Source organism: Nilaparvata lugens, chromosome 1 (assembly GCF_014356525.2).
Source record: "Nilaparvata lugens isolate BPH chromosome 1, ASM1435652v1, whole genome shotgun sequence".
NCBI lineage: Eukaryota > Metazoa > Arthropoda > Insecta > Hemiptera > Delphacidae > Nilaparvata > Nilaparvata lugens.
In genome coordinates, this window is record NC_052504.1 from 11931867 (window position 1) to 11936807 (window position 4941).

A 4941-nucleotide genomic window follows, 5' to 3' on the forward strand; every position below is an offset into this window, starting at 1 on the left:
AACCGAACACAATGTGTCAGAGTCAATGGATGTATAAGCAACAAGCTGACTGTAAAGTTTGGAGTGCCACAAGGAACAGTACTAGAACCAATTCTTTTTCTTCTCTACATAAATCCATTATGCAACATGGAAATTAATGGATCAATCACCACCTTTGCAGATGATACTGTTCTACTGTTCTCTGAACCGACCTGGGAGATGACCTGGAGAGAAGCCGAGACTGGACTTCACAGAGGGTGTCTCGCTGGTTGAGTGAAAATCTGCTAACATTGAACCATGAGAAACCCTTCTTTCTGGCCTTTTCGGCGACTCAACATGGACAGCCAACAAGAGATGAGATTCAACGAGAATCTAATCGAGAATCAACGGAATAACACTTCATACACAGTTCACAGGAAACAGTCACAGAAATACCTGGGAGTTACTATGGACTCTTTTCTGCGCTGGGATCATCATCTCAATGAATTATGCGGGAGACTGAGGAAGACCATCTACATATTCAGGATTCTGAGGACACTGGTTGACAAGGGATGTCTAAGGGTTATCTACTTCTCTCTAGCACAGTCCCTCATGCTGTATGGGATTGTGGGATGGGAGGGTGCAAGCTTCTTGCACATCGAACCGCTCCTCAGGGTACAGAAGCTGATCATGAGGGTCATCAACCAGAAGCCTCCACGCTATTCATCAGACCAGCTGTTCAATGAGTTTGACGTGATGGATTCAAGACAGTTTTACTGTAAGGAGATACTATGCCGATTACACAAGAACCCAACAACATTCCAAACCAGAAACCACAACCACAACACCAGATACAGGAATCTTCTCATCACCAGTGTTGCAAGGAAGGCTCTATACCAGAGACATTTCAATAATTTAGCACCAAAATTATATAATCTACTCCCTGCAAACTTTAAACAGATTAATCATCCTAGGAAGTTCAAAACAATAGTACACAATTGGTTGATGAGCAAAGGAAGACAGAACATAGAAAACATTATTTCAAACAACAACTAACCACCTAATGACTTACTAAACACTAACTAATCAATAATACGCACAAAAAAAACTAACAAAACCTACTCTAGAACATGGTACGCCATAGTGGAGTAGGTCAATTTCCACACAGAAAAATCTAAACAAGTGGAGGACACATAAGAATTTTTGTAACTAACTATTATAAGTAATATTGTAATTTATCTAATATTTTGTGTATAATTGATGTAGTAGTTTTAGTTTTTTAGGAAATAAACATTTTATTCATTTCTATTTTTCCTAAATGTAATGACACATCATAGGGTTTCAGAAATAAGTATGAAAAATAGAATAGCAAATTTCAGTTACATATTTTGGGATATAAAAAATATTTTTCCTGTTATTCATTCTACTTGAATATTTCAATACATTGACACCTACGGGGAAAGCTGTTTTCTGCAACACTTTCGTGAAAAATGACTGTCCTCTAACGACCGGTAATGTTGTGGAGCACATTGTACATAAAAATAATTATTATTCTATTAAATAGTTTGGAAGTTTAGAATGTCAATTTTCAAGTTACCATTGAGAACATGTTCAATGACTTGGCTCAAACCTGTCGTTCATAAACAGCCGAAAAAATTTAAGAATTGATCAGAATATAAAATATGTGGATATCAATACCCACGTTCAAAATCCTCCATCATCGATAGAAGTTGAAAAAATTACTAATTAACAAAAACATTACCCTTCATAATTTGAAAATTAGAAATCCAATAACAATACTAATTGTTGGTGTCAACCAATCATTGGATATACGTATAGATTGGTATATTGGAGATACCCTTCAAGTTACTAAGTTTATGAAGTAAAAAATATTTTAATAAAATTATAATAAGAGAGGTAAAATGATCTGAAGTTGTTATTCGTACACAATATTTGAGAAAAACTTCAATAAATTATTACATGAAGTGACTGGAGAATATAAGATGTTTTTAGAAGATCGATTTGGAGAATAATAAAAACAAAACTCACTTAAACAACATTGCACTTAGATCTTAAGTAACTAAAATAACAAAGGTTATTATTTTTATCTACAAACTATCACAACAATCAATGAAACACTGCGCAAAGTAAATCAAAATCTTACAAACATACTTTTTAATAAATAGACAAATAATTTTATTTGTTGTCAAGTCGATGTCAAGTGCCTAAATTCAAATATTCAGCAAAAATAACAAGTGAAAAATAGTCTGATTCAGATTATAATAATTCAGTCTCAAAGTTTAGACATCTTCATGAATTACTTTTTTATGATTACTACTTATAGTGTGCTAATGACTATTCAATTTAGAAAAGACTGTGTCTATTACTGATTTCCAAAGTTCCCAATGTATTTAAAAAGTGATTGCTATAGGCTAAGTCATATCATGTCAAAAATAAATAATACAATTATTATATTCAATTTGTTACTTCTGTGTTCTAAAGAAGAAGTGTATTCTAAAATCAATTGAAAACAGCATTCACTACAAACTTATAATATGAAATGAATACAATAAACTGAAATTAAATTTTAGAAACCCTAGGTGAAAGTTTTAATCAATTTTCATTTAATGATAATAAAAAAGAAATGACTATGAAAGCATAGTTTTCAGTTAGAAATTAGATACAGTACTAAAACTCCTATAATAAATTCATTCTAATGAATAATTCACAACGTTAGTAACAAAATAGAAATTCGAGGATGGAGATTACGCTCTTGATTCTTGAATAAATTATGTATGAAATTGAGTTCATCTACAGAGGTAATGTGTGCGGATGAATCGCAAGTAAGATACATTTATAGAATGATGAAAACTCAAAATATACTCGTAAATTTAAACGTCTCAAAATATACAGTAATGATTCAAGAGATAAATTAGAAGTATCAAAAAATAAAAAGTAATTATCCATTGGTGCCACGATTTCGCAAACCAGAGGAGTAAAATAGATTCTGTAGACTATTAATTGGTACAATAATAAATGAGTATAAGTAAAAAAATGTAACACATACAAGTAATGAATTAATCACCAAGTACGAGATTTGGTCATAGTTTGTCATGTTAATTATTCAACATTTGAAAACCATGCTATATTATAAGAAGTGAAATACAGAAATATGGACTACGTTATTGCACAATAAAATATAATAAATGTTGATATGAAATGAAAAATAAATAATGAAATGAATAATATTGAATAGTGCAAGGTTGCTAAAGAGCAATGCGATTAAGGTCAATTACTATAAACTCAATTTCAATGATTAACTCAATTCTAAGTTAAATAAATAGCATTAGGATTAAACACTAACATAGGGTTCTAAGTTAAGATATGACTAGCTTGTGATTTATAGATATAGTCAACAGCACAGGATGTGGCAGGCTGAGCACGAAAACTGGTTCTGAAGTAGTAAAATAATCTATAATAAATAATGGTTATAAATTAACATTTGCGTTGTGCATTCATTGATGTACTATATTACACTAATTCTTAAAAAAAATTCTTTTTGTTGATAAATACAGTGAATTACATTTTCATCAGTCTTCTTTATTTGGTCTTGAATAGAGGATCTATCAAGCCGTATAGGCTATTAGGCTATCAAATAAAGCAATACTTTCATTCAACACTGGTGGTAAATAAAAGCATTAGGAGACCCCAGTTTTGGTAGTCGAGGTTCACATTGATGGGAAAATATGAATTAGAAACAAGTCTAAACATATCTAACTAACATGTGTAAATTACCCAACATTCTAATGTGATGCATTGTCGAAGAACGACATGATGAAGAACGAGGAAGCAATAAAATACTTAAAGAATACAAATCAAAGACTAACTCTAAACTAAAATTGTAAAAGTTTAATTCTAAATCAAAGTATTCTGTTTCTGAGATTGCAATAATATGAAGGAATTGCAAAGGTATGTTGGTGCTCAAATATAATTAAATACTTTGAAAATATCAACAAATTAATCTAAGTATCATTATTCCAATGTATAAATAAGTTTAAAAATAATGTACAAAATATTACTCAGAAAATGCAATTGCGGTTTTGTTGAAGAAAATTCCTTTAAGGGAAATGCCATACAAATGGATTTTTTTTAACTATTGGTGCCAAAATTTCACTTTTAAAGCTCAATCTGACTGCCATTACAGTAACTATATAACCATGGTTGTAACCATGGTTATATAGTTACTGTAATTTCCATGAGAAATGATAAATCACTTCTGAGCATGTGCCAATAGTACTAACGTGATTAGATTCATTAATAGGCCTACTGTGTTTCAAGAGTTGCTGAAATTCAGATTTTCCAACTTCCCGTGAGTAGCCTATTATATTTTTTCACATTCAGAATAAGTAATTGGATTCAGAAAAGGTGTCAGATGACTAGAGTGGAATAAATCTTAGAAATATAATAATTTTGAAGGTTGTTAAAAAATATAGGGTGAATATGGTATGAATATAAAGTATTATAAATATCAATATAATGGTATATAAAGGAATAAGTAAACTGCTACATTCAACAACTGCTGTACGAGGTACATAGATCAATCTCTCAAGTAAAAATAACAAGCAATAAAGCTTCTATTTACAAATAACGTCTAGTTCAATGGCCCAATCTACAGTAACTATATAACCATGAAAACAGTAATTTGAGAAATAAATACGAAGCTTGTATACCTAAACCAAATAAAAGACACTTCATGAAATTTTCTCTTATTTAGCTCCAAAGTTCTACAACCTGCCCTTGGAGATAAGGCAGTGCAAGATACGATCAAGGTTTTTGAGAGATGTCAAGAGATTTGTAATGGAATGTGAGAATATGGATACCTTTTTTAGAATTCTCATGCAGATTTGTATATCATAATATTGTACAATATACTTCGAAGCTAAAATTGATAAATCATCGATACTGTTATGTAATATGTGTCAC